The sequence below is a fragment of the Heterodontus francisci genome, chromosome 14 (assembly GCF_036365525.1).
Source record: "Heterodontus francisci isolate sHetFra1 chromosome 14, sHetFra1.hap1, whole genome shotgun sequence".
Taxonomy (NCBI): domain Eukaryota; kingdom Metazoa; phylum Chordata; class Chondrichthyes; order Heterodontiformes; family Heterodontidae; genus Heterodontus; species Heterodontus francisci.
Window position 1 is genome coordinate 106088708 of NC_090384.1, and position 23225 is coordinate 106111932.

Genomic DNA, 23225 nt, shown 5'->3' on the forward strand with positions numbered 1-23225 from the left:
CCTCTGCCAGTGCAGCACTCCCTCAGTACTGACCCTCCAACAGTGCAGCACTCTGTCAGTACTGACCCTCTGACAGTGCAGCACTCCCTCAGTACTAACCCTCCGACAGTGCAGCACTCCCTCAGTACTGACCCTCTGACAGTGCCGCATTCTCTCAGTACTGACCCTCCGACAGTGCAGCACTCTCTCAGTACTGACACTCGACCAGTGCAGCACTCCCTCAGTACTGACCCTCTGACAGTGCAGCACTCTCTCAGTACTGACCCTCTGACAGTGCAGCAATCCCTCAGTACTGACCCTCTGACAGTGCAGCACTCTCTCAGTACTGACCCTCTGACAGTGCAGCACTCCCTCAGTACTGACCCTCCGACAGTGCAGCACTCTCTCAGTACTGACCCTCTGACAGTGCAGCACTCCCTCAGTACTGACCCTCTGACAGTGCAGACCTCTCTCAGTACTGACCCTCCGACAGTGCAGCACTCTCTCAGTACTGACCCTCTGACAGTGCAGCACTCCCTCAGTACTGACCCTCCAACAATGCAGCACTCTCTCAATACTGACCCTCTGACAGTGCAGCACTCTCTCAGTAGTGACCCTCTGACAGTGCAGCACTCTCTCAGTACTGACCCTCTGACAGTGCAGCACTCTCTCAGTACTGACCCTCTGCCAGTGCAGCACTCCCTCAGTACTGACCATCCAACAGTGCAGCACTCTCTCAGTACTGACCCTCTGACAGTGCAGCACTCTCTCAGTACTGACCCTCTGCCAGTGCAGCACTCCCTCAGTACTGACCCTCCAACAGTGCAGCACTCTCTCAGTACTGACCCTCCAACAGTGCAGCACTCTCTCAGTACTGACCCTCTGACAGTGCAGCACTCTCTCAGTACTGACCCTCCAACAGTGCAGCACTCTCTCAGTACTAACCCTCCAACAGTGCAGCACTCTCTCAGTACTGACCCTCTGACAGTGCAGCACTCCCTCATTACTGACCCTCCAACAGTGCAGCACTCTCTCAGTACTGACCCTCTGACAGTGCAGCACTCCCTCATTACTGACCCTGCAACAGTGCAGACCTCTCTCAGTACTGACCCTCTGCCAGTGCAGCACTCTCTCAGTACTGACCCTCTGCCAGTGCAGCACTCTCTCAGTACAGACCCTCTGCCAGTGCAGCACTCCCTGAGTACTGACCCTCTGACAGTGCAGCACTCTGTCAGTACTGAACCTCTGCCAGTGCAGCACTCCCTCAGTACTGACCCTCCGACAGTGCAGCACGCTCTCAGTACTGACCCTCTGCCAGTGCAGCACTCCCTCAGTACTGACCCTCTGACAGTGCAGCACTCTCTCAGTACTGACCCTCTGACAGTGCAGCACTCCCTCAGTACTGACCCTCTGACAGTGCAGGCCTCTCTCAGTACTGACCCTCTGACAGTGCAGCACTCTCTCAGTAGTAACCCTCTGACAGTGCAGCACTCTCTCAGTACTGACCCTCCAACAGTGCAGCACTCTCTCAGTACTGACCCTCTGACAGTGCAGCACTCTCTCAGTACTGACCATCCAACAGTGCAGCACTCTCTCAGTACTGACCCTCCAACAGTGCAGCACTCTCTCAGTACTGACCCTCTGACAGTGCAGCACTCCCTCAGTACTGACCCTCCAACAGTGCAGCACTCTCTCAGTACTGACCCTCCGACAGTGCAGCACTCCCTCAGTACTGACCCTCTGAGTGCAGCATTCTCTCAGTACAGACCCTCCGACAGTGCAGCACGCTCTCAGTACTGACCCTCTGCCAGTGCAGCACTCCCTCAGTAATGACCCTCTGACAGTGCAGCACTCTCTCAGTACTGACCCTCTGACAGTGCAGCAATCCCTCAGTACTGACCCTCTGACAGTGCAGCACTCCCTCAGTACTGACCCTCCGACAGTGCAGCACTCTCTCAGTACTGACCCTCTGTCAGTGCAGCACTCCCTCAGTACTGACCCTCTGACAGTGCAGACCTCTCTCAGTATTGACCCTCTGCCAGTGCAGCACTCCCTCAGTACTGACCCTCCAACAGTGCAGCACTCTGTCAGTACTGACCCTCTGACAGTGCAGCACTCCCTCAGTACTAACCCTCCGACAGTGCAGCACTCCCTCAGTACTGACCCTCTGACAGTGCAGCATTCTCTCAGTACTGACCCTCCGACAGTGCAGCACTCTCTCAGTACTGACCCTCTGACAGTGCAGCACTCCCTCAGTACTGACCCTCCAACAATGCAGCACTCTCTCAATACTGACCCTCTGACAGTGCAGCACTCTCTCAGTAGTGACCCTCTGACAGTGCAGCACTCTCTCAATACTGACCCTCTGACAGTGCAGCACTCTCTCAGTACTGACCCTCTGACAGTGCAGCACTCACTCAGTACTGACCCTCTGACAGTGCAGCACTCTCTCAGTACTGACCCTCTGCCAGTGCAGCACTCCCTCAGTACTGACCCTCCAACAGTGCAGCACTCTCTCAGTACTGACCCTCCAATAGTGCAGCACTCTCTCAGTACTGACCCTCTGCCAGTGCAGCACTCTCTCAGTACTGACCCTCTGCCAGTGCAGCACTCCCTGAGTACTGACCCTCTGACAGTGCAGCACTCTGTCAGTACTGACCCTCTGACAGTGCAGCACTCCCTCAGTACTGACCCTCCGACTGTGTGGCACTCCCTCAGTACTGACCCTCCGACAGTGCAGCACGCTCTCAGTACTGACCCTCTGCCAGTGCAGCACTCCCTCAGTACTGACCCTCTGACAGTGCAGCACTCTCTCAGTACTGACCCTCTGACAGTGCAGCACTCCCTCAGTACTGACCCTCTGACAGTGCAGGCCTCTCTCAGTACTGACCCTCTGACAGTGCAGCACTCTCTCAGTACTGACCCTCCAACAGTGCAGCACTCTCTCAGTACTGACCCTCTGACAGTGCAGCACTCTCTCAGTACTGACCATCCAACAGTGCAGCACTCTCTCAGTACTGACCCTCCAACAGTGCAGCACTCTCTCAGTACTGACCCTCTGACAGTGCAGCACTCTCTCAGTACTGACCCTCTGACAGTGCAGCACTCCCTCAGTACTGACCCTCCAACAGTGCAGCACTCTCTCAGTACTGACCCTCCAACAGTGCAGCACTCTCTCAGTACTGACCCTCTGACAGTGCAGCACTCTCTCAGTACTGACCCTCTGACAGTGCATCACTCTCTCAGTACTGACCCTCCAACAGTGCAGCACTCTCTCAGTACTGACCCTCTGACAGTGCAGCACTCTCTCAGTACTGACCCTCTGCCAGTGCAGCACTCCCTCAGTACTGACCCTCTGACAGTGCAGCACTCTGTCAGTACTGACCCTCTGACAGTGCAGCACTCCCTCAGTACTGACCCTCCGACTGTGTGGCACTACCTCAGTACTGACCCTCCGACAGTGCAGCACTCCCTCAGTACTGACCCTCTGACAGTGCAGCATTCTCTCAGTACAGACCCTCCGACAGTGCAGCACGCTCTCAGTACTGACCCTCTGCCAGTGCAGCACTCCCTCAGTACTGACCCTCCAACAGTGCAGCACTCTCTCAGTACTGACCCTCCAACAGTGCAGCACTCTCTCAGTACTGACCCTCTGACAGTGCAGCACTCTCTCAGTACTGACCCTCCAACAGTGCAGCACTCTCTCAGTACTGACCCTCTGCCAGTGCAGCACTCTCTCAGTACTGACCCTCTGCCAGTTCAGCACTCCCTGAGTACTGACCCTCTGACAGTGCAGCACTCTGTCAGTACTGACCCTCTGACAGTGCAGCACTCCCTCAGTCCTGACCCTCCGACTGTGTGGCACTCCCTCAGTACTGACCCTCCGACAGTGCAGCACGCTCTCAGTACTGACCCTCTGCCAGTGCAGCACTCCCTCAGTACTGACCCTCTCACAGTGCAGCACTCTCTCAGTACTGACCCTCTGACAGTGCAGCACTCCCTCAGTACTGACCCTCTGACAGTGCAGGCCTCTCTCAGTACTGACCCTCTGACAGTGCAGCACTCTCTCAATACTGACCCTCTGATAGTGCAGCACTCTCTCAGTAGTAACCCTCTGACAGTGCAGCACTCTCTCAGTACTGACCCTCCAACAGTGCAGCACTCTCTCAGTACTGACCCTCTGACAGTGCAGCACTCTCTCAGTACTGACCATCCAACAGTGCAGCACTCTCTCAGTACTGACCCTCCAACAGTGCAGCACTCTCTCAGTACTGACCCTCTGACAGTGCTGCACTCTATCAGTACTGACCCTCTGACAGTGCAGCAATCCCTCAGTACTGACCCTCCAACAGTGCAGCACTCTCTCAGTACTGACCCTCCAACAGTGCAGCACTCTCTCAGTACTGACCCTCTGACAGTGCAGCACTCTCTCAGTACTGACCCTCTGACAGTGCAGCACTCTCTCAGTACTGACCCTCCAACAGTGCAGCACTCTCTCAGTACTGACCCTCTGACAGTGCAGCACTCTGTCAGTACTGACCCTCTGACAGTGCAGCACTCCCTCAGTACTGACCCTCCGACTGTGTGGCACTACCTCAGTACTGACCCTCCGACAGTGCAGCACTCCCTCAGTACTGACCCTCTGACAGTGCAGCATTCTCTCAGTGCAGACCCTCCGACAGTGCAGCACGCTCTCAGTACTGACCCTCTGCCAGTGCAGCACTCCCTCAGTAATGACCCTCTGACAGTGCAGCACTCTCTCAGTACTGACCCTCTGACAGTGCAGCAATCCCTCAGTACTGACCCTCTGACAGTGCAGCACTCCCTCAGTACTGACCCTCCGACAGTGCAGCACTCTCTCAGTACTGACCCTCTGTCAGTGCAGCACTCCCTCAGTACTGACCCTCTGACAGTGCAGACCTCTCTCAGTATTGACCCTCTGCCAGTGCAGCACTCCCTCAGTACTGACCCTCCAACAGTGCAGCACTCTGTCAGTACTGACCCTCTGACAGTGCAGCACTCCCTCAGTACTAACCCTCCGACAGTGCAGCACTCCCTCAGTACTGACCCTCTGACAGTGCAGCATTCTCTCAGTACTGACCCTCCGACAGTGCAGCACTCTCTCAGTACTGACCCTCGACCAGTGCAGCACTCCCTCAGTACTGACCCTCTGACAGTGCAGCACTCTCTCAGTACTGACCCTCTGACAGTGCAGCAATCCCTCAGTACTGACCCTCTGACAGTGCAGCACTCTCTCAGTACGGACCCTCTGACAGTGCAGCACTCCCTCAGTACTGACCCTCCGACAGTGCAGCACTCTCTCAGTACTGACCCTCTGACAGTGCAGCACTCCCTCAGTACTGACCCTCTGACAGTGCAGACCTCTCTCAGTACTGACCCTCCGACAGTGCAGCACTCTCTCAGTACTGACCCTCTGACAGTGCAGCACTCCCTCAGTACTGACCCTCCAACAATGCAGCACTCTCTCAATACTGACCCTCTGACAGTGCAGCACTCTCTCAGTAGTGACCCTCTGACAGTGCAGCACTCTCTCAGTACTGACCCTCTGACAGTGCAGCACTCTCTCAGTACTGACCCTCTGCCAGTGCAGCACTCCCTCAGTACTGACCATCCAACAGTGCAGCACTCTCTCAGTACTGACCCTCTGACAGTGCAGCACTCTCTCAGTACTGACCCTCTGCCAGTGCAGCACTCCCTCAGTACTGACCCTCCAACAGTGCAGCACTCTCTCAGTACTGACCCTCCAACAGTGCAGCACTCTCTCAGTACTAACCCTCCAACAGTGCAGCACTCTCTCACTACTGACCCTCTGACAGTGCAGCACTCTCTCAGTACTGACCCTCCAACAGTGCAGCACTCTCTCAGTACTAACCCTCCAACAGTGCAGCACTCTCTCAGTACTGACCCTCTGACAGTGCAGCACTCCCTCATTACTGACCCTCAAACAGTGCAGCACTCTCTCAGTACTGACCCTCTGCCAGTGCAGCACTCCCTCATTACTGACCCTCAAACAGTGCAGCACTCTCTCAGTACTGACCCTCTGCCAGTGCAGCACTCTCTCAGTACAGACCCTCTGCCAGTGCAGCACTCCCTGAGTACTGACCCTCTGACAGTGCAGCACTCCCTCAGTACTGACCCTCCGACAGTGCAGCACTCTCTCAGTACTGACCCTCTGTCAGTGCAGCACTCCCTCAGTACTGACCCTCTGACAGTGCAGACCTCTCTCAGTATTGACCCTCTGCCAGTGCAGCACTCCCTCAGTACTGACCCTCCAACAGTGCAGCACTCTGTCAGTACTGACCCTCTGACAGTGCAGCACTCCCTCAGTACTAACCCTCCGACAGTGCAGCACTCCCTCAGTACTGACCCTCTGACAGTGCAGCATTCTCTCAGTACTGACCCTCCAACAGTGCAGCACTCTCTCAGTACTGACCCTCGACCAGTGCAGCACTCCCTCAGTACTGACCCTCTGACAGTGCAGCACTCTCTCAGTACTGACCCTCTGACAGTGCAGCAATCCCTCAGTACTGACCCTCTGACAGTGCAGCACTCTCTCAGTACGGACCCTCTGACAGTGCAGCACTCCCTCAGTACTGACCCTCCGACAGTGCAGCACTCTCTCAGCACTGACCCTCTGACAGTGCAGCACTCCCTCAGTACTGACCCTCTGACAGTGCAGACCTCTCTCAGTACTGACCCTCCGACAGTGCAGCACTCTCTCAGTACTGACCCTCTGACAGTGCAGCACTCCCTCAGTACTGACCCTCCAACAATGCAGCACTCTCTCAATACTGACCCTCTGACAGTGCAGCACTCTCTCAGTAGTGACCCTCTGACAGTGCAGCACTCTCTCAGTACTGACCCTCTGACAGTGCAGCACTCTCTCAGTACTGACCCTCTGCCAGTGCAGCACTCCCTCAGTACTGACCATCCAACAGTGCAGCACTCTCTCAGTACTGACCCTCTGACAGTGCAGCACTCTCTCAGTACTGACCCTCTGCCAGTGCAGCACTCCCTCAGTACTGACCCTCCAACAGTGCAGCACTCTCTCAGTACTGACCCTCCAACAGTGCAGCACTCTCTCAGTACTAACCCTCCAACAGTGCAGCACTCTCTCACTACTGACCCTCTGACAGTGCAGCACTCTCTCAGTACTGACCCTCCAACAGTGCAGCACTCTCTCAGTACTAACCCTCCAACAGTGCAGCACTCTCTCAGTACTGACCCTCTGACAGTGCAGCACTCCCTCATTACTGACCCTCAAACAGTGCAGCACTCTCTCAGTACTGACCCTCTGCCAGTGCAGCACTCCCTCATTACTGACCCTCAAACAGTGCAGCACTCTCTCAGTACTGACCCTCTGCCAGTGCAGCACTCTCTCAGTACAGACCCTCTGCCAGTGCAGCACTCCCTGAGTACTGACCCTCTGACAGTGCAGCACTCTGTCAGTACTGACCCTCTGCCAGTGCAGCACTCCCTCAGTACTGACCCTCCGACAGTGCAGCACGCTCTCAGTACTGACCCTCTGCCAGTGCAGCACTCCCTCAGTACTGACCCTCTGACAGTGCAGCACTCTCTCAGTCCTGACCCTCTGACAGTGCAGCACTCCCTCAGTACTGACCCTCTGTCAGTGCAGGCCTCTCTCAGTACTGACCCTCTGACAGTGCAGCACTCTCTCAGTAGTAACCCTCTGACAGTGCAGCACTCTCTCAGTACTGACCCTCCAACAGTGCAGCACTCTCTCAGTACTGACCCTCTGACAGTGCAGCACTCTCTCAGTACTGACCATCCAACAGTGCAGCACTCTCTCAGTACTGACCCTCCAACAGTGCAGCACTCTCTCAGTACTGACCCTCTGACAGTGCAGCACTCTCTCAGTACTGACCCTCTGACAGTGCAGCACTCCCTCAGTACTGACCCTCCAACAGTGCAGCACTCTCTCAGTACTGACCCTCCAACAGTGCAGCACTCTCTCAGTACTGACCCTCTGACAGTGCAGCACTCTCTCAGTACTGACCCTCTGACAGTGCATCACTCTCTCAGTACTGACCCTCCAACAGTGCAGCACTCTCTCAGTACTGACCCTCTGACAGTGCAGCACTCTCTCAGTACTGACCCTCTGCCAGTGCAGCACTCCCTCAGTACTGACCCTCTGACAGTGCAGCACTCTGTCAGTACTGACCCTCTGACAGTGCAGCACTCCCTCAGTACTGACCCTCCGACTGTGTGGCACTACCTCAGTACTGACCCTCCGACAGTGCAGCACTCCCTCAGTACTGACCCTGTGACAGTGCAGCATTCTCTCAGTACAGACCCTCCGACAGTGCAGCACGCTCTCAGTACTGACCCTCTGCCAGTGCAGCACTCCCTCAGTACTGACCCTCCAACAGTGCAGCACTCTCTCAGTACTGACCCTCCAACAGTGCAGCACTCTCTCAGTACTGACCCTCTGACAGTGCAGCACTCTCTCAGTACTGACCCTCTGACAGTGCAGCACTCTCTCAGTACTGACCCTCCAACAGTGCAGCACTCTCTCAGTACTGACCCTCTGACAGTGCAGCACTCTCTCAGTACTGACCCTCTGCCAGTTCAGCACTCCCTCAGTACTGACCCTCTGACAGTGCAGCACCCTGTCAGTACTGACCCTCTGACAGTGCAGCACTCCCTCAGTACTGACCCTCCGACTGTGTGGCACTACCTCAGTACTGACCCTCCGACAGTGCAGCACTCCCTCAGTACTGACCCTCTGACAGTGCAGCATTCTCTCAGTACAGACCCTCCGACAGTGCAGCACGCTCTCAGTACTGACCCTCTGACAGTGCAGCACTCCCTCAGTACTGACCCTCCAACAGTGCAGCACTTTCTCAGTGCTGACCCTCCAACAGTGCAGCACTCTCTCAGTACTGACCCTCTGACAGTGCAGCACTTTCTCAGTACTGACCCTCTGACAGTGCAGCACTCTCTCAGTACTGACCCTCCAACAGTGCAGCACTCTCTCAGTACTGACCGTCTGCCAGTGCAGCACTCTCTCAGTACTGACCCTCTGCCAGTTCAGCACTCCCTGAGTACTGACCCTCTGACAGTGCAGCACTCTGTCAGTACTGACCCTCTGACAGTGCAGCACTCCCTCAGTCCTGACACTCCGACTGTGTGGCACTCCCTCAGTACTGACCCTCCGACAGTGCAGCACTCTCTCAGTACTGACCCTCTGCCAGTGCAGCACTCCCTCAGTACTGACCCTCTGACAGTGCAGCACTCTCTCAGTCCTGACCCTCTGACAGTGCAGCACTCCCTCAGTACTGACCCTCTGTCAGTGCAGGCCTCTCTCAGTACTGACCCTCTGACAGTGCAGCACTCTCTCAGTAGTAACCCTCTGACAGTGCAGCACTCTCTCAGTACTGACCCTCCAACAGTGCAGCACTCTCTCAGTACTGACCCTCTGACAGTGCAGCACTCTCTCAGTACTGACCATCCAACAGTGCAGCACTCTCTCAGTACTGACCCTCCAACAGTGCAGCACTCTCTCAGTACTGACCCTCTGACAGTGCAGCACTCTCTCAGTACTGACCCTCTGACAGTGCAGCACTCCCTCAGTACTGACCCTCCAACAGTGCAGCACTCTCTCAGTACTGACCCTCCAACAGTGCAGCACTCTCTCAGTACTGACCCTCTGACAGTGCAGCACTCTCTCAGTACTGACCCTCTGACAGTGCATCACTCTCTCAGTACTGACCCTCCAACAGTGCAGCACTCTCTCAGTACTGACCCTCTGACAGTGCAGCACTCTCTCAGTACTGACCCTCTGCCAGTGCAGCACTCCCTCAGTACTGACCCTCTGACAGTGCAGCACTCTGTCAGTACTGACCCTCTGACAGTGCAGCACTCCCTCAGTACTGACCCTCCGACTGTGTGGCACTACCTCAGTACTGACCCTCCGACAGTGCAGCACTCCCTCAGTACTGACCCTGTGACAGTGCAGCATTCTCTCAGTACAGACCCTCCGACAGTGCAGCACGCTCTCAGTACTGACCCTCTGCCAGTGCAGCACTCCCTCAGTACTGACCCTCCAACAGTGCAGCACTCTCTCAGTACTGACCCTCCAACAGTGCAGCACTCTCTCAGTACTGACCCTCTGACAGTGCAGCACTCTCTCAGTACTGACCCTCTGACAGTGCAGCACTCTCTCAGTACTGACCCTCCAACAGTGCAGCACTCTCTCAGTACTGACCCTCTGACAGTGCAGCACTCTCTCAGTACTGACCCTCTGCCAGTTCAGCACTCCCTCAGTACTGACCCTCTGACAGTACAGCACCCTGTCAGTACTGACCCTCTGACAGTGCAGCACTCCCTCAGTACTGACCCTCCGACTGTGTGGCACTACCTCAGTACTGACCATCCGACAGTGCAGCACTCCCTCAGTACTGACCCTCTGACAGTGCAGCATTCTCTCAGTACAGACCCTCCGACAGTGCAGCACGCTCTCAGTACTGACCCTCTGACAGTGCAGCACTCCCTCAGTACTGACCCTCCAACAGTGCAGCACTTTCTCAGTGCTGACCCTCCAACAGTGCAGCACTCTCTCAGTACTGACCCTCTGACAGTGCAGCACTTTCTCAGTACTGACCCTCTGACAGTGCAGCACTCTCTCAGTACTGACCCTCCAACAGTGCAGCACTCTCTCAGTACTGACCCTCTGCCAGTGCAGCACTCTCTCAGTACTGACCCTCTGCCAGTTCAGCACTCCCTGAGTACTGACCCTCTGACAGTGCAGCACTCTGTCAGTACTGACCCTCTGACAGTGCAGCACTCCCTCAGTCCTGACACTCCGACTGTGTGGCACTCCCTCAGTACTGACCCTCCGACAGTGCAGCACGCTCTCAGTACTGACCCTCTGCCAGTGCAGCACTCCCTCAGTACTGACCCTCTCACAGTGCAGCACTCTCTCAGTACTGACCCTCTGACAGTGCAGCACTCCCTCAGTACTGACCCTCTGACAGTGCAGGCCTCTCTCAGTACTGACCCTCTGACAGTGCAGCACTCTCTCAATACTGACCCTCTGATAGTGCAGCACTCTCTCAGTAGTAACCCTCTGACAGTGCAGCACTCTCTCAGTACTGACCCTCCAACAGTGCAGCACTCTCTCAGTACTGACCCTCTGACAGTGCAGCACTATCTCAGTACTGACCATCCAACAGTGCAGCACTCTCTCAGTACTGACCCTCCAACAGTGCAGCACTCTCTCAGTACTGACCCTCTGACAGTGCAGCACTCTATCAGTACTGACCCTCTGACAGTGCAGCACTCCCTCAGTACTGACCCTCCAACAGTGCAGCACTCTCTCAGTACTGACCCTCCAACAGTGCAGCACTCTCTCAGTACTGACCCTCTGACAGTGCAGCACTCTCTCAGTACTGACCCTCTGACAGTGCAGCACTCTCTCAGTACTGACCCTCCAACAGTGCAGCACTCTCTCAGTACTGACCCTCTGACAGTGCAGCACTCTGTCAGTACTGACCCTCTGACAGTGCAGCACTCCCTCAGTACTGACCCTCCGACTGTGTGGCACTACCTCAGTACTGACCCTCCGACAGTGCAGCACTCCCTCAGTACTGACCCTCTGACAGTGCAGCATTCTCTCAGTACAGACCCTCCGACAGTGCAGCACGCTCTCAGTACTGACCCTCTGCCAGTGCAGCACTCCCTCAGTAATGACCCTCTGACAGTGCAGCACTCTCTCAGTACTGACCCTCTGACAGTGCAGCAATCCCTCAGTACTGACCCTCTGACAGTGCAGCACTCCCTCAGTACTGACCCTCCGACAGTGCAGCACTCTCTCAGTACTGACCCTCTGTCAGTGCAGCACTCCCTCAGTACTGACCCTCTGACAGTGCAGACCTCTCTCAGTATTGACCCTCTGACAGTGCAGCACTCTCTCAGTACTGACCCTCTGACAGTGCAGCACTCCCTCAGTACTGACCCTCCAACAATGCAGCACTCTATCAATACTGACCCTCTGACAGTGCAGCACTCTCTCAGTAGTGACCCTCTGACAGTGCAGCACTCTCTCAGTACTGACCCTCTGACAGTGCAGCACTCTCTCAGTACTGACCCTCTGCCAGTGCAGCACTGCCTCAGTACTGACCATCCAACAGTGCAGCACTCTCTCAGTACTGACCCTCCAACAGTGCCGCACTCTCTCAGTACTGACCCTCTGGCAGTGCAGCACTCTCTCAGTACTGACCCTCTGACAGTGCTGCACTCCCTCAGTACTGAACCTCCAACAGTGCAGCACTCTCTCAGTACTGACCCTCTGATAGTGCCGCACTCTCTCAGTAGTAACCCTCTGACAGTGCAGCACTCTCTCAGTACTGACCCTCTGACAGTGCAGCACTCCCTCAGTACTGACCCTCCAACAATGCAGCACTCTGTCAATACTGACCCTCTGACAGTGCAGCACTCTCTCAGTAGTGACCCTCTGACAGTGCAGCACTCTCTCAGTACTGACCCTCTGACAGTGCAGCACTGCTTCAGTACTGACCATCCAACAGTGCAGCACTCTCTCAGTACTGACCCTCCAACAGTGCAGCATTCTCTCAGTACTGACCCTCTGGCAGTGCAGCACTCTCTCAGTACTGACCCTCTGACAGTGCAGCACTCTCTCAGTACTGACCCTCTGCCAGTGCAGCACTCCCTCAGTACTGACCCTCCAACAGTGCAGCACTCTCTCAATACTGACCCTCTGATGGTGCAGCAATCTCTCAGTAGTAACCCTCTGACAGTGCAGCACTCTCTCAGTACTGACCCTCCAACAGTGCAGCACTCTCTCAGTACTGACCCTCCAACAGTGCAGCACTCTCTCAGTACTGACCCTCTGACAGTGCAGCACTCTCTCAGTACTGACCCTCTGACAGTGCAGCACTCCCTCAGTACTGACCCTCCAACAATGCAGCACTCTCTCAATACTGACCCTCTGACAGTGCAGCACTCTCTCAGTAGTGACCCTCTGACAGTGCAGCACTCGCTCAGTACTGACCCTCCAACAATGCAGCACTCTCTCAAGACTGACCCTCTGACAGTGCAGCAATCTCTCAGTACTGACCCTCTGCCAGTGCAGCACTGCCTCAGTACTGACCTTCCAACAGTGCAGCACTCTCTCAGTACTGACCCTCCAACAGTGCAGCACTCTCTCAGTACTGACCCTCTGGCAGTGCAGCCCTCTCTCAATACTGACCCTCTGACAGTGCAGCACTCTCTCAGTACTGACCCTCTGCCAGTGCAGCACTCCCTCAGTAGTGACCCTCCAACAGTGCAGCACTCTCTCTGTACTGACCCTCCAACAGTGCAGCACTCTCTCAGTACTGACCCTCTGACAGTGCAGCACTCTCTCAGTACTGACCATCCAACAGTGCAGCACTCTCTCAGTACTGACCCTCCAACAGTGCAGCACTCTCTCAGTACTGACCCTCTGACAGTGCAGCACTCTCTCAGTACTGACCCTCTGACAGTGCAGCACTCCCTCAGTACTGACCCTCCAACAGTGCAGCACTCTCTCAGTACTGACCCTCCAACAGTGCAGCACTCTCTCAGTACTGACCCTCTGACAGTGCAGCACTCTCTCAGTACTGACCCTGCAACAGTGCAGCACTCTCTCAGTACTGACCCTCTGACAGTGCAGCACTCTCTCAGTACTGACCCTCTGCCAGTGCAGCACTCCCTCAGTACTGACCCTCTGACAGTGCAGCACTCTGTCAGTACTGACCCTCTGACAGTGCAGCACTCCCTCAGTACTGACCCTCCGACTGTGTGGCACTCCCTCAGTACTGACCCTCCGACAGTGCAGCACTCCCTCAGTACTGACCCTCTGACAGTGCAGCATTCTCTCAGTACAGACCCTCCGACAGTGCAGCACGCTCTCAGTACTAACCCTCTGCCAGTGCAGCACTCCCTCAGTACTGACCCTCTGACAGTGCAGCACTCTCTCAGTACTGACCCTCTGTCAGTGCAGCACTCCCTCAGTACTGACCCTCTGACAGTGCAGCACTCTCTCAGTACTGACCCTCAGACAGTGCAGCACTCTCTCAGTAGTGACCCTCTGACAGTGCAGCACTCTCTCAGTACTGACCCTCTGACAGTGCAGCACTCTCTCAGTACTGACCCTCTGCCAGTGCAGCACTGCCTCAGTACTGACCATCCAACAGTGCAGCACTCTCTCAGTACTGACCCTCCAACAGTGCCGCACTCTCTCAGTACTGACCCTCTGGCAGTGCAGCACTCTCTCAGTACTGACCCTCTGACAGTGCTGCACTCCCTCAGTACTGAACCTCCAACAGTGCAGCACTCTCTCAGTACTGACCCTCTGATAGTGCCGCACTCTCTCAGTAGTAACCCTCTGACAGTGCAGCACTCTCTCAGTACTGACCCTCTGACAGTGCAGCACTCCCTCAGTACTGACCCTCCAACAATGCAGCACTCTGTCAATACTGACCCTCTGACAGTGCAGCACTCTCTCAGTAGTGACCCTCTGACAGTGCAGCACTCTCTCAGTACTGACCCTCTGACAGTGCAGCACTGCTTCAGTACTGACCATCCAACAGTGCAGCACTCTCTCAGTACTGACCCTCCAACAGTGCAGCATTCTCTCAGTACTGACCCTCTGGCAGTGCAGCACTCTCTCAGTACTGACCCTCTGACAGTGCAGCACTCTCTCAGTACTGACCCTCTGCCAGTGCAGCACTCCCTCAGTACTGACCCTCCAACAGTGCAGCACTCTCTCAATACTGACCCTCTGATGGTGCAGCAATCTCTCAGTAGTAACCCTCTGACAGTGCAGCACTCTCTCAGTACTGACCCTCCAACAGTGCAGCACTCTCTCAGTACTGACCCTCCAACAGTGCAGCACTCTCTCAGTACTGACCCTCTGACAGTGCAGCACTCTCTCAGTACTGACCCTCTGACAGTGCAGCACTCCCTCAGTACTGACCCTCCAACAATGCAGCACTCTCTCAATACTGACCCTCTGACAGTGCAGCACTCTCTCAGTAGTGACCCTCTGACAGTGCAGCACTCGCTCAGTACTGACCCTCCAACAATGCAGCACTCTCTCAAGACTGACCCTCTGACAGTGCAGCAATCTCTCAGTACTGACCCTCTGCCAGTGCAGCACTGCCTCAGTACTGACCTTCCAACAGTGCAGCACTCTCTCAGTACTGACCCTCCAACAGTGCAGCACTCTCTCAGTACTGACCCTCTGGCAGTGCAGCCCTCTCTCAATACTGACCCTCTGACAGTGCAGCACTCTCTCAGTACTGACCCTCTGCCAGTGCAGCACTCCCTCAGTAGTGACCCTCCAACAGTGCAGCACTCTCTCTGTACTGACCCTCCAACAGTGCAGCACTCTCTCAGTACTGACCCTCTGACAGTGCAGCACTCTCTCAGTACTGACCATCCAACAGTGCAGCACTCTCTCAGTACTGACCCTCCAACAGTGCAGCACTCTCTCAGTACTGACCCTCTGACAGTGCAGCACTCTCTCAGTACTGACCCTCTGACAGTGCAGCACTCCCTCAGTACTGACCCTCCAACAGTGCAGCACTCTCTCAGTACTGACCCTCCAACAGTGCAGCACTCTCTCAGTACTGACCCTCTGACAGTGCAGCACTCTCTCAGTACTGACCCTGCAACAGTGCAGCACTCTCTCAGTACTGACCCTCTGACAGTGCAGCACTCTCTCAGTACTGACCCTCTGCCAGTGCAGCACTCCCTCAGTACTGACCCTCTGACAGTGCAGCACTCTGTCAGTACTGACCCTCTGACAGTGCAGCACTCCCTCAGTACTGACCCTCCGACTGTGTGGCACTCCCTCAGTACTGACCCTCCGACAGTGCAGCACTCCCTCAGTACTGACCCTCTGACAGTGCAGCATTCTCTCAGTACAGACCCTCCGACAGTGCAGCACGCTCTCAGTACTAACCCTCTGCCAGTGCAGCACTCCCTCAGTACTGACCCTCTGACAGTGCAGCACTCTCTCAGTACTGACCCTCTGTCAGTGCAGCACTCCCTCAGTACTGACCCTCTGACAGTGCAGCACTCTCTCAGTACTGACCCTCAGACAGTGCAGCACTCTCTCAGTAGTGACCCTCTGACAGTGCAGCACTCTCTCAGTACTGACCCTCTGACAGTGCAGCACTCTCTCAGTACTGACCCTCTGCCAGTGCAGCACTGCCTCAGTACTGACCATCCAACAGTGCAGCACTCTCTCAGTACTGACCCTCCAACAGTGCAGCACGCTCTCAGTACTGACCTTCTGGCAGTGCAGAACTCTCTCAGTACTGACCCTCTGACAGTGCAGCACTCTCTCAGTACTGACCCTCTGCCAGTGCAGCACTCCCTCAGTACTGACCCTCCAACAGTGCAGCACTCTCTCAGTACTGACCCTCCAACAGTGCAGCACTCTTTCAGTACTGACCCTCTGACAGTGCAGCACTCTCTCTGTACTGACCCTCTGACAGTGCAGCACTCTCTCAGTACTGACCCTCCAACAGTGCAGCACTCTCTCAGTACTGACCCTCTGACAGTGCAGCACTCTGTCAGTACTGACCCTCTGATAGTGCAGCACTCCCTCAGTACTGACCCTCCGACTGTGCGGCACTCCCTCAGTACTGACCCTCCGACAGTGCAGCACTCCTTCAGTATTGACCCTCTGACAGTGCAGCATTCTCTCAGTACTGACCCTCCGACAGTGCAGCACTCTCTCAGTACTGTCCCTCTGCCAGTGCAGCACTCCCTCAGTACTGACCCTCTGACATTGCAGCACTCTCTCAGTACTGACCCTCTGACGGTGCAGCACTCTCTCAGTACTGACCCTCCGACATTGCAGCGCTCCCTCAGTACTGACCCTCCGACAGTGCAGCGCTTCCTCAGTATTGACACTCCGACAGTGCAGCACTCTCTCAGTACTGACCCTCTGACATTGCAGCACTCTCTCAGTACTGACCCTCTGACGGTGCAGCACTCCCTCAGTACTGACCCTCCGACATTGCAGCACTCCCTCAGTACTGACCCTCTGACAATGCAGCACTCTCTCAGTACTGAACCTTTAACATTGCAGCACTCTCTCAGTACTGACCCTCTGACAGTGCAGCACTCTCTCAGTACTGACCCTCCGACATTGCAGCACTCCCTCAGTACTGACCCTCTGACAATGCAGCACTCTCTCAGAACTGACCCTTTAAAATTGCAGCACTCTCTCAGTACTGACCCTCTGACAGTGCAGCATTCTCTCAGTACTGACCCTCCGACAGTGCAGCACTCTCTCAGTACTGTCCCTCTGCCAGTGCAGCACTCCCTCAGTACTGACCCTCTGACATTGCAGCACTCTCTCAGTACTGACCCTCTGACGGTGCAGCACTCTCTCAGTACTGACCCTCCGACATTGCAGCGCTCCCTCAGTACTGACCCTCCGACAGTGCAGCGCTTCCTCAGTATTGACACTCCGACAGTGCAGCACTCTCTCAGTACTGACCCTCTGACATTGTAGCACTCTCTCAGTACTGACCCTCTGACGGTGCAGCACTCCCTCAGTACTGACCCTCCGACATTGCAGCACTCCCTCAGTACTGACCCTCCAACAGTGCAGCACTCTCTCAGTACTGACCCTCTGACAGTGCAGCACTCTCTCAGTACTGACCATCCAACAGTGCAGCACTCTCTCAGTACTGACCCTCCAACAGTGCAGCACTCTCTCAGTACTGACCCTCTGACAGTGCAGCACTCTCTCAGTACTGACCCTCTGACAGTGCAGCACTCCCTCGGTACTGACCCTCCAACAGTGCAGCACTCTCTCAGTACTGACCCTCCAACAGTGCAGCACTCTCTCAGTACTGACCCTCTGACAGTGCAGCACTCTCTCAGTACTGACCCTGCAACAGTGCAGCACTCTGTCAGTACTGACCCTCTGACAGTGCAGCACTCTCTCAGTACTGACCCTCTGACAGTGCAGCACTCGCTCAGTACTGACCCTCCAACAATGCAGCACTCTCTCAAGACTGACCCTCTGACAGTGCAGCAATCTCTCAGTACTGACCCTCTCCCAGTGCAGCACTGCCTCAGTACTGACCTTCCAACAGTGCAGCACTCTCTCAGTACTGACCCTCCAACAGTGCAGCACTCTCTCAGTACTGACCCTCTGGCAGTGCAGCCCTCTCTCAATACTGACCCTCTGACAGTGCAGCACTCTCTCAGTACTGACCCTCTGCCAGTGCAGCACTCCCTCAGTAGTGACCCTCCAACAGTGCAGCACTCTCTCAGTACTGACCCTCCAACAGTGCAGCACTCTCTCAGTACTGACCCTCTGACAGTGCAGCACTCTCTCAGTACTGACCATCCAACAGTGCAGCACTCTCTCAGTACTGACCCTCCAACAGTGCAGCACTCTCTCAGTACTGACCCTCTGACAGTGCAGCACTCTCTCAGTACTGACCCTCTGACAGTGCAGCACTCCCTCAGTACTGACCCTCCAACAGTGCAGCACTCTCTCAGTACTGACCCTCCAACAGTGCAGCACTCTCTCAGTACTGACCCTCTGACAGTGCAGCACTCTCTCAGTACTGACCCTGCAACAGTGCAGCACTCTCTCAGTACTGACCCTCTGACAGTGCAGCACTCTCTCAGTACTGACCCTCTGACAGTGCAGCACTCCCTCAGTACTGACCCTCTGACAGTGCAGCACTCTGTCAGTACTGACCCTCTGACAGTGCAGCACTCCCTCAGTACTGACCCTCCGACTGTGTGGCACTCCCTCAGTACTGACCCTCCGACAGTGCAGCACTCCCTCAGTACTGACCCTCTGACAGTGCAGCATTCTCTCAGTACAGACCCTCCGACAGTGCAGCACGCTCTCAGTACTAACCCTCTGCCAGTGCAGCACTCCCTCAGTACTGACCCTCTGACAGTGCAGCACTCTCTCAGTGCTGACCCTCTGACAGTGCAGCACTCCCTCAGTACTGACCCTCCGACAGTGCAGCACTCTCTCAGTACTGACCCTCTGTCAGTGCAGCACTCCCTCAGTACTGACCCTCTGACAGTGCAGCACTCTCTCAGTACTGACCCTCAGACAGTGCAGCACTCTCTCAGTAGTGACCCTCTGACAGTGCAGCACTCTCTCAGTACTGACCCTCTGACAGTGCAGCACTCTCTCAGTACTGACCCTCTGCCAGTGCAGCACTGCCTCAGTACTGACCATCCAACAGTGCAGCACTCTCTCAGTACTGACCCTCCAACAGTGCAGCACGCTCTCAGTACTGACCTTCTGGCAGTGCAGAACTCTCTCAGTACTGACCTTCTGACAGTGCAGCACTCTCTCAGTACTGACCCTCTGCCAGTGCAGCACTCCCTCAGTACTGACCCTCCAACAGTGCAGCACTCTCTCAGTACTGACCCTCCAACAGTGCAGCACTCTTTCAGTACTGACCCTCTGACAGTGCAGCACTCTCTCTGTACTGACCCTCTGACAGTGCAGCACTCTCTCAGTACTGACCCTCCAACAGTGCAGCACTCTCTCAGTACTGACCCTCTGACAGTGCAGCACTCTGTCAGTACTGACCCTCTGATAGTGCAGCACTCCCTCAGTACTGACCCTCCGACTGTGCGGCACTCCCTCAGTACTGACCCTCCGACAGTGCAGCACTCCTTCAGTATTGACCCTCTGACAGTGCAGCATTCTCTCAGTACTGACCCTCCGACAGTGCAGCACTCTCTCAGTACTGTCCCTCTGCCAGTGCAGCACTCCCTCAGTACTGACCCTCTGACATTGCAGCACTCTCTCAGTACTGACCCTCTGACGGTGCAGCACTCTCTCAGTACTGACCCTCCGACATTGCAGCGCTCCCTCAGTACTGACCCTCCGACAGTGCAGCGCTTCCTCAGTATTGACACTCCGACAGTGCAGCACTCTCTCAGTACTGACCCTCTGACATTGCAGCACTCTCTCAGTACTGACCCTCTGACGGTGCAGCACTCCCTCAGTACTGACCCTCCGACATTGCAGCACTCCCTCAGTACTGACCCTCTGACAATGCAGCACTCTCTCAGTACTGAACCTTTAACATTGCAGCACTCTCTCAGTACTGACCCTCTGACAGTGCAGCACTCTCTCAGTACTGACCCTCCGACATTGCAGCACTCCCTCAGTACTGACCCTCTGACAATGCAGCACTCTCTCAGTACTGACCCTTTAAAATTGCAGCACTCTCTCAGTACTGACCCTCTGACAGTGCAGCATTCTCTCAGTACTGACCCTCCGACAGTGCAGCACTCCCTCAGTACTGACCCTCTGACAATGCAGCACTCTCTCAGTACTGACCCTTTAAAATTGCAGCACTCTCTCAGTACTGACCCTCAGACAGTGCAGCACTCTCTCAGTAGTGACCCTCTGACAGTGCAGCACTCTCTCAGTACTGACCCTCTGACAGTGCAGCACTCTCTCAGTACTGACCCTCTGCCAGTGCAGCACTGCCTCAGTACTGACCATCCAACAGTGCAGCACTCTCTCAGTACTGACCCTCCAACAGTGCAGCACGCTCTCAGTACTGACCTTCTGGCAGTGCAGCACTCTCTCAGTACTGACCCTCTGCCAGTGCAGCACTCCCTCAGTACTGACCCTCCAACAGTGCAGCACTCTCTCAGTACTGACCCTCCAACAGTGCAGCACTCTTTCAGTACTGACCCTCTGACAGTGCAGCACTCTCTCTGTACTGACCCTCTGACAGTGCAGCACTCTCTCAGTACTGACCCTCCAACAGTGCAGCACTCTCTCAGTACTGACCCTCTGACAGTGCAGCACTCTGTCAGTACTGACCCTCTGATAGTGCAGCACTCCCTCAGTACTGACCCTCCGACTGTGCGGCACTCCCTCAGTACTGACCCTCCGACAGTGCAGCACTCCTTCAGTATTGACCCTCTGACAGTGCAGCATTCTCTCAGTACTGACCCTCCGACAGTGCAGCACTCTCTCAGTACTGTCCCTCTGCCAGTGCAGCACTCCCTCAGTACTGACCCTCTGACATTGCAGCACTCTCTCAGTACTGACCCTCTGACGGTGCAGCACTCTCTCAGTACTGACCCTCCGACATTGCAGCGCTCCCTCAGTACTGACCCTCCGACAGTGCAGCGCTTCCTCAGTATTGACACTCCGACAGTGCAGCACTCTCTCAGTACTGACCCTCTGACATTGCAGCACTCTCTCAGTACTGACCCTCTGACGGTGCAGCACTCCCTCAGTACTGACCCTCCGACATTGCAGCACTCCCTCAGTACTGACCCTCTGACAATGCAGCACTCTCTCAGTACTGAACCTTTAACATTGCAGCACTCTCTCAGTACTGACCCTCTGACAGTGCAGCACTCTCTCAGTACTGACCCTCCGACATTGCAGCACTCCCTCAGTACTGACCCTCTGACAATGCAGCACTCTCTCAGAACTGACCCTTTAAAATTGCAGCACTCTCTCAGTACTGACCCTCTGACAGTGCAGCATTCTCTCAGTACTGACCCTCCGACAGTGCAGCACTCTCAGTACTGTCCCTCTGCCAGTGCAGCACTCCCTCAGTACTGACCCTCTGATCAGCTCTCAGTACTGACCCTACGTCCCCTACCCCCTCCCACCACCCCCCCCCCCCCCCCCCCCCCCCCCCCCCCCCCCCCCCCCCCCCCCCCCCCCCCCCCCCCCCCCCCCCCCCCCCCCCCCCCCCCCCCCCCCCCCCCCCCCCCCCCCCCCCCCCCCCCCCCCCCCCCCCCCCCCCCCCCCCCCCCCCCCCCCCCCCCCCCCCCCCCCCCCCCCCCCCCCCCCCCCCCCCCCCCCCCCCCCCCCCCTCCCCCCCCCCCCCCCCCCCCCCCCCCCCCCCCCCCCCCCCCCCCCCCCCCCCCCCCCCCCCCCCCCCCCCCCCCCCCCCCCCCCCCCCCCCCCCCCCCCCCCCCTCCGACAGTGCAGCACTCTCTCAGTACTGACCCTCTGACATTGTAGCACTCTCTCAGTACTGACCCTCTGACGGTGCAGCACTCCCTCAGTACTGACCCTCCGACATTGCAGCACTCCCTCAGTACTGACCCTCCAACAGTGCAGCACTCTCTCAGTACTGACCCTCTGACAGTGCAGCACTCTCTCAGTACTGACCATCCAACAGTGCAGCACTCTCTCAGTACTGACCCTCCAACAGTGCAGCACTCTCTCAGTACTGACCCTCTGACAGTGCAGCACTCTCTCAGTACTGACCCTCTGACAGTGCAGCACTCCCTCGGTACTGACCCTCCAACAGTGCAGCACTCTCTCAGTACTGACCCTCCAACAGTGCAGCACTCTCTCAGTACTGACCCTCTGACAGTGCAGCACTCTCTCAGTACTGACCCTGCAACAGTGCAGCACTCTGTCAGTACTGACCCTCTGACAGTGCAGCACTCTCTCAGTACTGACCCTCTGACAGTGCAGCACTCGCTCAGTACTGACCCTCCAACAATGCAGCACCAGCCCTCTCTCAATACTGACCCTCTGACAGTGCAGCACTCTCTCAGTACTGACCCTCTGCCAGTGCAGCACTCCCTCAGTAGTGACCCTCCAACAGTGCAGCACTCTCTCAGTACTGACCCTCCAACAGTGCAGCACTCTCTCAGTACTGACCCTCTGACAGTGCAGCACTCTCTCAGTACTGACCATCCAACAGTGCAGCACTCTCTCAGTACTGACCCTCCAACAGTGCAGCACTCTCTCAGTACTGACCCTCTGACAGTGCAGCACTCTCTCAGTACTGACCCTCTGACAGTGCAGCACTCCCTCAGTACTGACCCTCCAACAGTGCAGCACTCTCTCAGTACTGACCCTCCAACAGTGCAGCACTCTCTCAGTACTGACCCTCTGACAGTGCAGCACTCTCTCAGTACTGACCCTGCAACAGTGCAGCACTCTCTCAGTACTGACCCTCTGACAGTGCAGCACTCTCTCAGTACTGACCCTCTGACAGTGCAGCACTCCCTCAGTACTGACCCTCTGACAGTGCAGCACTCTGTCAGTACTGACCCTCTGACAGTGCAGCACTCCCTCAGTACTGACCCTCCGACTGTGTGGCACTCCCTCAGTACTGACCCTCCGACAGTGCAGCACTCCCTCAGTACTGACCCTCTGACAGTGCAGCATTCTCTCAGTACAGACCCTCCGACAGTGCAGCACGCTCTCAGTA